The 14,058-nt window shown below is 36.5% G+C and overlaps 1 long non-coding RNA gene across 4 annotated transcripts; it reads left to right on the top strand.

The window, feature by feature from the left end:
* Positions 1 to 4,454: 4,454 nt before the first annotated feature.
* On the top strand, positions 4,455 to 8,554 carry LOC110788223 (uncharacterized). Of its 4 annotated transcripts, none has more exons than XR_002533278.2 (5): positions 4,455 to 4,764; positions 5,254 to 5,370; positions 5,958 to 6,209; positions 6,315 to 6,449; positions 8,311 to 8,554. It is a non-coding gene; the product is annotated as an uncharacterized lncRNA (long non-coding RNA). The 4 variants fall into 4 exon arrangements; XR_002533277.2 differs by having other exon boundaries at positions 4,455 to 4,800; XR_002533276.2 differs by lacking the exon at positions 5,254 to 5,370 and having other exon boundaries at positions 4,462 to 4,800.
* The last annotated feature ends 5,504 nt before the right edge of the window (positions 8,555 to 14,058 follow it).

Genomic DNA, 14,058 nt, shown 5'->3' with positions numbered 1-14,058 from the left:
CCCGTAAATGACCATTTCATTCAAATAACAAACAAACATAGTTTTTGTTTTTCTTGGATGTGAGTCTTTTTGTGTTTGAAGCAGAAATTTAGGTATGTTGATTATGGAACAAAATAGCCATTAAGTTCCAGCCTTGAAAGGACTTAAAACAAACTAGATGACCCTACAATTAATGTAGCATTGCCATGCTTCATTTCCCACTTGTAGGTCATTAGTGTAGCCTAGCTTCCATTGTTTGAGTTATTACCGAAGTAAGAACCTCAAGCGGTATATGATACCAAGGAAGTTTGATTGCTAGGTTACCATTTCTTCAAACATAAACTTATAGGTAGAAACGGAATTGTAAGTTCCTTTCACTTGTTCCTTGTTTTCCAATTTCCTGTACCCTTTCTTATAGTCTTAAGAATAGAATTCTCTAGTGTTGACTTTTATACTTTGTTATACATGTCCAATGTCACTTCAACAAAGTTCATACCATTTTATTCATGTTGAATATTTTGTTTCAACTAGATGATCTTACCAGAAGCTTCTAAAGTTCTCTAAGCATCGATCTATACGAATGTCTAGGGACTAGACTCATTCAAGAATTAAATGGACAAAGATATTTGGTTGTTAACCATTGGTAAAGCTGAGCGTTTAAACTCAATGCTTTATGATCTCAAAACTACATTGTATTTTGAATTCACAAGCACCAATCGATTTGCCGTTCGCATTTGATACTCGAAAACAACCATAAAAGTCGCTAAAAGAAACGCACATTTTAAATTTCTCACTTTTTCTCATTTCCGTGAATCGTTCTTGGATTCACTACCAATCGAGGAAATTTACTGTTACCTTTTTAAAGGATTTACTGCATTGCAAGATATTTAATTATAAACAATAATTAAAACACACATTGAAGCATGCAAAGTCTAAACATTTATCATGAGTAATAACTTGAAAATTAAAGCAATCATGCAATTTAAACAAGTTATTGGCATTTTATTCGAATTTATTGTTCCGGCAGGTGTGAATAAAATGCAACCAAGATCCTTAAATCATTGAAGAATTAAGCACATTATGTATTTATACTCAATTCTAAATATTTTAGGTAAGAAAATCCTTTGCTAATAGTCTAGAAACTACTCTTGGTTGATAGGTATGTCTAAGGTCTTATTAGGTAAACCTATCTCATTTGCCGCGACATAAAAGGACTCCTTACTTATATCGTTGAGTTTCACCAAAACTAACATGTACTTACAATTATTTGTGTACCTTACCCCTTTAGGATCAATAAGTAACACATCGCTATGGCGGAAAACTATTACTAAGATTGATGTAAAGGTTATCCAAGTAAGTGTTATTTTGGCATGGCACCTTTTAACTCAATTTTTAAAGTTTGGAACTTAAGACTCTTATTATGTTGGTTAGATTTTAAGTGAACTAAAATCCTTAATCATGCAACATAATCAAGCCACAATCTCATGCATTATTAAGACATATTTAAAGCAATAAATAACTTAAAGCATGCATAAGATATAAATATGATCTAGTATGGCCCGACTTCATCTTGAAGCTTCAACTTCAAACTCCGTCTTGAAAATGGATTGGAAACTCCGTCGTGAATTTCACCATGGGAGACGCCATTTTCTTCAAATAGGATAAGCTATATTTGAAACAAATTACAACTACTTGATGGTACGCAGACCATATTTAAATTAAAGACTTTGGTGCATTAGACCAATTTTACATTCAAATTAATGGTACGCAGACCATATTTTCTATCCTATTTGGGCCATACTAGTCACTTTTCATAACCTGCAAAACAGTACATACCATTCACCCTTCATTTATCAATGAATGGCCCACATAGCAAGTTAGTTGAACATATTATGCATCACATAAATATTTGTAGCAATTAATCAAGGCTCCCAATAATCTACAAATTATTCAATCCTTATTAATTCTAATCAAGTCGTTTCAACCTTAAAGGAATGTAGACCTAATCAAGAGTTTCATGACTAAAACGCTCCCACTAAAACCAAGAAATTTACATGCTTTACGAATTTTAAATATAAAATTGTATTTCCTAGTCCAACCGGAAACTTACAAATTTAATTAAAATTTAAATCTCATATAAAATATTATTTAAATCCTTTTTTTTATTTTCAGTTGATTAAATTAATTAATTTAAATTTTATCAAGGTTTTAATTTTAGTAAACTAATTAGTATAAATAAATTTATAATAATTAAATTATTCAAAATTAAATTCCGAGAAAAAATTAAATCTCGAATTTAAATTTAATTAAAATCGTTTTCAACCGAAAAATTAAAACAAACCAATCGGGGCAAGACAAGGCCATAGGCTTGCGCCCATGCCTCGTCGAGGCCTCGAGCAGCAGCGCCCATGGGCTGCCACTCTGATCGGTCGTAGCGCAAGCACGAGCAGCCACGCGTAGACGCAGCAAGCCGAGCAAGCCACGCCTACGCGCAACAGCTCCCTCGCTGCGGCAGGGCAGGGCAATGCTCGTTGGGCGAGCCAGCGCTCACTGCCCGCGCGCGGCCTTGGAGCTCGATGCTGCCTTGCTCTCGCCTCTCGCCCACGTGCACATAGCACACAACGCACAGCAGGGTTGCCCCCCCGCGCGCATGTGCCATGCCTTGCTCGCTGTATCGTACCGCATGGGCGACGAGCTCCCTTGCTCGTCGTCGCATGCCCGCACTATACAACACCCCTTAAGGGTAACACTTAGCTTCCATTGCTTCGTGCGTGCAAGATTCGTGAACGAATTTCATAAAATTAAAACTTTTATAATTCAAATTTATTGACTAATTAATAACTCATATTAATTTCATAAATTTAGGCGAAAAAATCGAAAATTTATTATTCAAATTAATTTGCGATTACTTTTATTTTCATGGATTCAAATCTAAGTCATAAAATTTTAAAATTTTTAAATTTCAACAAATTTTATGGTGGTTTTTAATCATAGGATCCTAATTAAATTGCTAATTAATTATGAAAGTCAAATCAAATTCTAAATTATTCGAATTTCAACAAATTAATTACAATTACAAATTAGGTTGTATAATTAACAAGTTTAGGCTTTAAAATTGTTAAACATATATAGTAGGTCAATCATAGATTCAAGATTTACACACAAGATTCGCAAATATTTAATTTAACATCATAAAAATTATAAATTTTGCGTTCGAAAAACTAAAACCTTCAAAAAGTCATAGTTAGGCTTCGAATTTGGGAATTCTGGGTTCGGCATCAAATCTTTGATTGTAGTCAAAATTTTAAAACGTCATTTACATGCAAAATTCACTATTAATTTATACGATTCCGACCATTATTGACTAAACTGCCGAAAATCCTGCGAACATATAATTAAATAATCGCACGAATTTGCATTTAATTACATACAACGAAATTAATCACCCCTTTAATTCATTGCAAATTTATAAAATTTAACCATGTTAACTATAATTGATTATGGAATTAATTAGAGGCTCTGATACCACTGTTAGTTTATGAAAAATATAAAACATATATTTCATGCGGAAAAACCATAAAGACAGGAATCCAAATTAATTGCCACATAGTCAATTACTCCCTCCGTCCTAGATTAGTTGTTAAACTTACCTTTGCACAAAGTTGTAGGTGATAAGTGGTTGTTTGGTTATCAATTGTTATTTTATTGAAAAAGTAGATGTGATAGGAGTTAGTGGGGTATTTTTTTAATTGAATGAGAGAGGGTGTGGGGACAAAAAAGAATTTTGTGGGAAGAGAGAGACAATATAATAATGTGGGGTCATTCCTAATTTAGAATTGTAACAACTAATCTGGGACGGACGAAAAAGGAAAGTGTAACAACTAATCTGGGACGGAGGGAGTAGCATAATTTAGGATACATACATGTGACACGTGCCTTCCCTAGCTGCTCCCGAACCGAACAAGAACAAGTTTAGGACTCCAAGTGTTGTCCCTCCGTAGATAGTCCACAGCACGTTCGGGTCCGTCTTAGATTCAATTAACTAGAATATAGTCTAAGGTTTTATGTTATTCGAAACTTAATTATATTATTAAGTTAGTTTAATCTTAAACTATATGAATACTTGTGATTGATGTATTATAAATTATGATTATGTATCACCTATTTATAGGGTGGAAATATCGGACTTAAATTTCCACTAGGATTCAATTTACACTACTACATTTTTAATCAGATGCGACGGTTTAAAAAAGGATAATGCGACCCCTCATATTGTACCGTTGCATTAGATAGGGCTAATGCGACGGTTTTCTCTATAACAGATCAGAAAGTTGGGCTAATGTAACGATTGTGATAAACCGTCGCATTAGGTTGTCTAATGCAACACCTTATTAGGCTAATGCAACGGTATGGTATTGAATAGTTTCAGCGGTAGACTTTTAATTTATTCCCTCTTATCATTTCCAAAAATTTCAAAACACGCGCCCTTCAATGGTTCCCAAATTTTTTAAACAAAAAAAGTAAAACAAAAATTAGAAAAAACACAAATAATTTCCTGGTTCATTACTCCACCGAAGAAACAGAGAGGAGAGAGACTGAGAGCGTTTACAAAGTTAGGGTTTCGAAGGATCGAAGGATCTGACATGCGATTCACAATTTGGTCTGAGCCAATCGAATTTCTTGCAAGTTCTAGCCATTGGGTGCGAAAATTCTCTCTCACGTCCCTGAATCGAGTCACAGGGTTGAATTGGGGAAACTTACGAGGGTAATCGAACAACTTACGAGGTACACATTCCACTTAAGCCAGCCGCTACTTTCCTGGTAATTTTTTTATTTTTTAATGTTTAACTTATGATTTTCTAGGGTTTCTTAATCGGATGAAGTGTTTTTTTAGGGTGAGGGGTTTGAATTTCTGGGCTTTGTTTTACGATAATTGCAGAAATTAGTTTTTGATAATCTCAATTTTGATGGAATTATGTTTGTTTATTTGATTTTTGATGGTGTTGAAGTGCTTGGAATATCACGATTTCATGAAATTTGCTATATGCAATGAAAAATCTTCAGTAGTTGTTGGATTTCATGAAATTTGCTATATGCAATGAAGAATGAATATCCATGTAGGAGATATACGGGCAACACGTTCTATTTCCAATCAATCTCCTTTAAGTGCTGCTCGATATATTCTCACTCCATATGCCAAGAATTCAGCGCCTGTTACATGTATGATGCAACCAACATTACACAAGATCACTTAATATTATTTTTCATCTGCAGTAATGGTGTAGTGGGACAATGCTGTGATTCGAACATGGGGTGAAAAGATAACAGAGTCAAAGTTGAAAAATCATGTTGAGCTTGTTGAGCTTCTGGGGATAGTAGATACAAAGAAAGGTGTTTGCTTTTGAAATTTCCACATACTAGTGATGGATTTTTTGTTTTGTTTTTGCTTTTATAATACCATTAACTGTTCTTTTTTCGTTATATTAACCCTCGTCTTGCTTTTACGGATACTAAGGTGCTTGTTATCTTAGTTTTTATACCTTTTTTTTTGGAATTTTACTTGAGAAAATGCTAATGTAGAGATTTCTGCAAAGTGATTTCCGTTCACCATCGATGAATCTGTAAGAACAGAATCATTGATTGTTTTTGGTTATGTTCTTAGGCTGCTTGACAAATGTTTCTGAATTTGAACTTTCTTTTTCACTTTTTCTTGCTGAAGATCTGAGCATGTCTGTAATTTGTTAGGGTAGCATTTGCTTAGTTTGCCACTATATTCTAATGGTAATCAGGGCCAAGTCCTGCGTATACCTGTGTGAAAGTTGGATGTGTTCAGTAGGATAATGTCCTACAACTCATAATTCAGTAATTCTGTCAGAGAACTTTGTTCAGTCCTCCATCTCTCAGTAACAGCATGCCCTTTTATTATTATTTTATTTCCTTTCTAGTTGTGCTGATTTTCGCTAGTATGACACGTCCAGGCTCTAATGTTGTTGGGGCTAGAGGTTTTTACTTGAAAGGCGATGGTGTGCTTCTAAATCAAGCTCTTTGAAGAGCTTAGATAGGAATAGATTGCTTTTATTTTTATGAGATCTTGTGGGGAAGAGATCAGAGCCATTCAGAGGAGGAGGAGAACTCAGCGGGCTATATATGAAGGGTATTTCATATATAGAGATATTGAATCTAACTGTGCAACCCTCCACAGTCTCTACCAAGCAAATACCATTAACGAGGTATCAAGAAAAAGTCATTTTCAATCTCAATTTCCAGTTTCATACCCTTCAATAGTTCCCTTATTTGCAGCTCCACGTTCTAATTTGAGCTTCTGTTTGTAACAGTTGGCTATCTTCTGATCCAGCTCATAGTAAACTTCCATTTTATTTAGGGGTTTCATGTCAAGGTCGATGAAAAATGCCTGCAAGAGTGCGTAGATCACAACTCACAAGGAACTTAGGGAAGATAATTGAATACAGGTACACGGTCATATGCCCTTTTCTTGTGACATTTTATACAACTGGAATGAGCAATTTTAAGGAAAAACAGATTAGAATAGATGTTTTCGTTGGTTGTTGTTGTTGTTGTTGTCTGCTGCTGTGCTTTGTCTGCTCTGCCAGACTTGGTTTGGCTGCTTTATCTCTTGCTTTCCTTGTCCTCTTCTTGCGTAGGTGATTATTATAGGAGGTCTCTGCCAGGTCACCACACCAGATTTGGTGAACGAGACATCACAGTTGAGTTTGAGCCAAAAAGGGGGTTTCCAGGTGGGATGATTTTTGGGGTTTGGGGCCTGAGTTTGTGGGAGGCTGCAAGTTCTCGGGGTATGAAATACTTGAATTAAGAATGGATTCCGGCATAAGAACACATTGCATATAATAGTTGAATATAGCTGGCTGCCAAACTGTTGGAAAAGGTCAAATTAAGCTCAGTTAAAATTAAGCTTGGCTAAACCCGTTTATAATTAAGGGAAACTTCAGCTTGTTAATCAAATGAGCCAAGCTCAAAGTTATTGATGTTTTACTGCAAATCTTGTTAGTGTCAGTTCACAATTTAATTCAATTGTCCTTTAACCTTTTGATATAATAAAGAAAAAAATGAATAATGATTCTATGATTGGTGAGAGAAGACGAGAAGCTATAAGCTTTTGGCATAAGAACACATTGCATATAATAGTTTTGGAGGGTATTCACCGTTGAAGAAACGAGGCATAATTTCCCGGCTTTAGATAGAAGTTTTGACTTCCAGGAACTAAGCTTACTTTTAATCTTGTTGGAAATGAATTGGACTTTAGACTTGGAAGGTCTCACGTTCGACAAATGGAACTAACATTATACACGAATCTCCGAGTCTGAGTTGCATATGAACTGTCACTATAATGATAGGCATCATAGGCATATTATAGCAAGGAGTATGTGGAAGTATTGTCAAACTTGCATCACTGTTGCTCAATTAAGGAGGGTGCCTCAGAATCCCATCATCTTATGAGTTGCACTGTGCAGCTTTACTTATTTTCTTCTCTGGATTTCATCAGCATATTCCCTTATTAGCTCTGTTGCTTGACTTACAAATAATGAATTATTCCGTACTTTTTTTTGGCAATCCAAAACTTATATTATTTTGATATATGCAAAGCAAATACAAGTATATTCATTGTGTCCATATACTTTCCTTTCTTTCTCATAAAATTTCTACTGTTATTTTGTATCAATTTGTCTCTGGGATAGTTGGGTGTTATACATTTTGGATTTATTAGCATATTCCCACTTAATTTCTCTCATAAAGAATAGATACCTTGCATTTTTAAGGAGAGATAGTGATGGATCGCGCACTATATTGCTGTTTTTTCTTATATGAATTGTATGGTTGTTAAAAACATATGCAACTTTTTCTATGGACTTGTTTTTTGAGCAGGGTTTTTGAGCACTCGTAAAAACTTTAGGATTCTTACACAAGTTATTGTCCTCTTATGTGTGACTGCATGCAGATTTATTAGTCAGTAATTAAAGGGGATTAATGTTTAAGACCATTCCATGTGTGATTAGTTGAAATCTGATATTGCTCACAATTTTGGCTGCCAGTTAATTCGCCGTCTTTGTTGAAATCTCATATTCCATCAGCCTGTTTTATCTATCTATAAAATCATACTCTGTTGTACAAGCTACAATGGTAGCCTATTCCCTTTGCTCACAATACCCAAAATGTTAAATGGTAGCCTATTCCTTTTTTTGTGTTAAATTTCATGTTTTTATTTGAGGAAACATGAATGTTATTATATTGTTTATCGTGTTTTGGCTAGTGTACCATCTTTAACTTATGCCCATTCGTGATTTAAACTTGCAGGAGCATGGTGAGCTAAATGGAGAAGAAATGTAGATCTAACAAATGAGACGGTGGAGGCTCTTGTTTGTTTTGGGTCATTTTGTGATTTCTAGTAATGTTGAATTTGTTTAAATGGATTTTATGTATTTTAGCCATTAAAAGCGCTAAATTAATTAGTGAACAACTATTTTGTAATGCATGTGTCCTATGGGCACCAATATTGTAATATTACTATTTAAGTCAATGAAAATCTTTTGCCTGGGCATCCTTTGTAACACCCTAATAATTCCTTGCTTTTATAAAATCATTTTCCAACTTAAAATAAATGAATTAATAAAGTATTACCGCCACCGTGATAACGATTAAGGCTATTACCAGAATTACGCAGCGGAATCAAATGTCAACTAACTTTTAAAAAACATAATTAATGAAATATTGAGGCCTTCTACAATTTGGAACCATAATGGCCCAAAACCCAAAGTATAAATAATTCAAACGTTTCAAACATAATTAAAGTAAAGTTAAATAGTTCAAAATACGAAAACATGCAACTCTCTCGATCATCCCAAGCCACATGATTCCGATCTACCAACCTGCTATTTTATTCTACTCCCCATTAATGCAAGTGCAAATGATAGATCATCATAGGGTCATTAAGGCAAAGGCCATGACCAGAACACACAAAGCACGTAGTCAGCAAAAGCTGAGTACTTACAAGCATAGGGTGAATGAAACTAAAACATGCATCACTCACTAAGTGCTAATCAACATGCAAAAGCCATATAATAATTAACAATCGATCATGAATACAAGACTCGACTCTTGACTCACAATTTAATTAGAATAAGCTTCGAACGGGCCAAAATAATATCCACAAAGGGAAAAGGTGATGGGAGCCAACCATACACCAAATAATAAATAATAAAATCGGGCCATACCGAGTGTCGGGCCATACCGACGGAATTCCTGCGCATAATATAAATAAAACAACGTCTTGTATCATTAGTAGGAGTACGAGTTTTCCGGCAAGACTCCCCCCCCATTGTTCATACTCAAGGTATATACGTTCCAAGAGTTTTGAAGCTTGTTCTGGTTGCACTTTACGTTTATTAATATTTTATTTAAAAAGGTGAACTCAAGACTCGACAATGTACACACATACAATTAATAAACAACAACCAAAACAATCTTATTTTAATGTTTTAAGACTTGTGATCAACCAAGCAAGACACTTGTGATATTACTACCATGTTCCTCCTCACCAAAGTGAGACTCCACATCATGCACATTAACATGAGGGTTGTGCCCTTGCACGATAATTCCTAATTCATTTCATACATAATATTCCCAACTGAACCCTACATGTGCGGAGCTTACGTGAGCTAACCCTTCATATGTGGTAAAATAAATAGTACAACGAAGTACGAATAATTGGCTCAAATTATGCTAGACATCCCGTATAATAGCATACAAATAAATAATCCATCCCTTGCATGTGAAACAAACCATACATGCATAAATATTGAACAACATGATTGACAATGAAATCCATACTCATAATAATTTCAACATGCTTGTTCAACAACTAATCCAATAAATCCAACATCACAAATCACATGCTCGTTCACCAAAATAAACATGATTCCACATAATGTAATTCTCATCATCAACAATCATGTAATGTCATTGACAAAAGGTGTGGTCGCCCTAGACTCGTACGTACCTTGAATACCTAAGCGTAGGGGCCACTTTGCAATAACGAGCACTCAACTAGAAATCACCTCCTATCATCAAAATAATGAAACTTAAATTATTTCCATGTTCATTAAATTTCCAGCAACTTTATAAAATTTAAAACCTCCTTTAGACTTTAGAATTCAATCGTTTTTCAATAATAAAATCGTCTCAATTTGCAAAATCAATCCCTAGTACGAAAACATACTTTTTTCGCCTTTAAAATCAATAAAAATCAACGCTTTAAACCTTTATTCAAATCTGAAAATATAATTGATTATCATAATTAAAATCATCACCTAATTATGCTAATCAATTGACTCATTAGGTCTAGGTTAAAACCCTAACTTGAAAATCTCAATAACACTAGTTTATTATCATAAAAATCAATGCTTTATTCAATAAACAAATCTGAAAATTCATCATTTAATAATTAAAACAAACCTAATGAATCACAACACACAAATCCTCAAACCACGGTATTCATAACCGGTTCCCAGCATTTTAATTACTCAAAACAATATTAATATAATAATTTAAAATACGGAATTTAAATAGAATAGGTAAGGAAGAAGAGAATTATACCAATCCGGCCTATAGCACGGAACAACCACGAATTAATGTGATTGGGCGAAAAAGAAATCGAATTACGAGCACGAATAACACACACACGCACGCGTGTGTGCGCGCAAGGACGAAGGGACGCAGCAGCGCTTGCGCGCGGGACAGGGCACACGGCACGCTGGGGAGCGCGCGCAAGAGGACGGCGAGAGAGCAGGGCACAACGCGCGCTGGCGCGAGAGAGCGAGGGAGTGCGGGCGCTGGCGCGCGAGGGGCGAGAGAGGGAGTGTGGGTGTGGCTGGCGCAAGCAACGCACACAGCAACAACAACAACGGCACAGCAGCAGCGCAAGGGGCGCGCTGGCTGGGCTCGAGCAAGAGAGTGGGCGAGAACGTGGGGCGAGCAACAAGGGCACGAGCAGCACACGAGGCACGACAGCGCTCGTGCTGTGCGTGCGGGTGAACCGGACCAAAGAGGAGAGAGAAAGAGGAGTGTTGGGCAAGAAAGAGAGAAAATGGTTTATGACAAAATAGGGGGTCATTTAATGATGAGGAGTCCTATTTATAGGCTCCTTATTGTTAATGGGCTAGGCTTAGGAAATTAGAATTGGGCTTAGGGAATTAAATGATTGGGCTAGCTTAGGACTTGAATTAAATACTTTTGATTGGGCTCGTTTAATAAAACGAATTGGACTTTTCATTTAAAACCCGAAGCCTTTAAAATCATTTGCAACTCATTTAATTTCCCGACTCAAGAATTAAATTCGTTTCGTAATTAATTAAAATAATAAATATTCTAATTAATTAAAATACATTAAATGCAATGCATTTAAATATTATTTAAATGATAATAAATCGTAAAATGTTTTATAAATATAATAAAATATACTTATAAATATTATAAAAATACGAGGTATTACATCCTTTCTTAAATTATTATTATTATTATTATTATTATTATTATTATTATTATTATTATTATTATTATTATTATTATTATTATTATTATTATTATTATTAGGAAAAATTGATTCTAAAAATACAACCTTTAAGCGATCTTCTTAAAAAGGGCTGATTTTTCGTTTAACTAAGAATAATACAACCTTTTAGACATGTCTTCTTTTAAAGGGCTCCCCTCATAAATGACTTGCTACAATAGGTAATATGAAAAACATCCTCACAAATTAAACAATTTTTTCTTTCTATAATTAACAAGAAGATTAAAAAATATTGCACCATATTATCTATTTTAGCAAGTTAATATAGAGGGAGCCCTTTAAAAGAAGATATGTCCAAAAGGTTGTATTATTCTTAGATAAACATAAAGTTGGCCCTTTTTAAGTAAATCGCTTAAAGGTTGTATTTTTAGAATCAATTTTTCCTTATTATTATTATTATTATTATTATTATTATTATTATTATTATTATTATTATTTCTATTTATTATTATTATAAATCAAATGCCAACAAAGTCAAATAATTTACAAATAGTTAGTGGGAAGACGAGATACAATCTGGGCCCCCACTCCTCTAGCTATAGCAAAGCCTATCCTGGTGAAAATATGAGCAGCAGCACGAGCCCCAATGTTTTAAGTCCTAGAAAACTTCTGGATCCGCTTCAGCAACACTACAGCATCCTTATCCAGCTCCCCCAAAGAAGAGAAAGAGAACGGAAGAAAGCCATAACCAATGGCCCTACAACGTGCTTCGTACTTGGCCCGTTTCCGAATAGCCGCATCAGCCACAACCCGGCCCGGGATAAATCCAGCCAACCCAGATTGTGTCAAAGGGGATGATCCCGTCAAGTCGACACACACATCACAGCCACGATCCCAAGAGTAGAGCAACACGTCTGCTGGTCGGAGTGCCCAATCGTTCCCTCCAAATAGACCAACATCAACCTCTTTCCGCGCCGAAATCCCAGAGCGGTAACAAACGTCAACAAGGGTATCCCGAACCACATTATGCCGATGTTTAATACCCACGATGCCGGCACATGACACCGCATGATCACCAAAGATGTCTCCCGCAAAGACCCTGGAACAAGCAGAACATGGCGCCGTAACAGAGAACAAAGGAACCCCCAACCGGTAACACAACACACACCGGTAAGCCTTAGCATTCATCGTCTGTCCCAACCCTGATATGGGGACCGCACGAAGCCAAGCAGAGGTGTGATCTCCCTGCTGCGATTTCCACAACGCCAACTGTCGAGAAGATAAAGAGAAGGTGGATTCTGCAGATGCAGTAACCTTTGTGAAATATATATCTCCCAGTTTCTTCATGAGTTTAGGGGCAGCGACCTCACTAGGGTTACTCAGGATGTCATACTCCACCGTTCTATTATATAGACTCAACGCATCCTCAAATGCTCGACCAGGACCAACAATACCAGCATGCCGTAGAAGCTGTGACTGCAAATCAGAAGACTGCAAACGAGAAGCAAGAAAAGCATAATGATGAACATCACCTGCGGAATAGACACCAAGTCTGCCAAAGGAAAAAGGTAAGGTGGCAAGACGCCACTGCCAATCACCAAATCCAAGCCCCGAAGCAGTAACAATACGCTCCAAGGAAGAACGAAGAGCCTCATCGAAAGAGCGCTGAGACGCCTCAAAGATACCAGGAGGACAAGTACGCAAAGCAAAGTAGAGCTTAGAAACTCCAGTACATGCCCTAAGTAACAACAACTCACACTGAGGATCATCAAGCTGAGCAACCTTATCCATTAGCCCAATGGTCTTGGTTACCCTCCGCATCACAAGCTCATCACTAAAAACTGAATCGGAACTAGCAGAACCCCCAAGCAACTTAACACCATGCAAAGGACGAGCAATATCAACGGGAAAGACCCCCACAAGCCTGCTACGAGGGTCCTTTGAAGGCCAGAAAACCTCAGTCTTCTCCACGTTAAGATGTAATCCGAGACAAGGCCCTTCCTCCATAATCAACTGCAGAACCTTCCCAACCACCAAGGTGTCACCAATAATAGTGCCGTCATCCAAATACCATGCCTGAAGACATAAACCAAAAGCATCTCTGATTTTACAAATCAGGGGTTGTAAAACCAAAGCAAAAAGCAAAGGACCAAGGGGATCACCCTGCTGCACACCCTGAGACGACCATAAAGTATGCTCCCCATAATACAATCTGGCTGGAGCAGAGTAGCACAAATCAACCCAACGCGAAATGCCCGGACAACGAAGACGAACTTCACGTAACATGGCCGTTCGATCAACTAAATTGAAGGCATTTTGAAAATCCACCAACAACATCAAAAGACCCACATCAGAACCCCGATCCTCAATCAACCGATTCACAGCATGAAGAATTGCCTCACCACCCGCAGATACCCCGACACCGAATTGAAGACCATCAAAATAACTCCCCAGAGACGGACCAATCATAACAGCACCAACCTTCGAAACCAGACGTCGCCAAACAGTACCCACATCAATAGGACGAATACCACCAC

This window comes from Spinacia oleracea, chromosome 4 (genome assembly GCF_020520425.1).
Source record: "Spinacia oleracea cultivar Varoflay chromosome 4, BTI_SOV_V1, whole genome shotgun sequence".
NCBI classification, from domain to species: Eukaryota; Viridiplantae; Streptophyta; class Magnoliopsida; order Caryophyllales; family Amaranthaceae; genus Spinacia; species Spinacia oleracea.
Note: the sequence above shows the minus strand (reverse complement) of the source record. Positions and strands in the feature narration are given on the sequence as shown.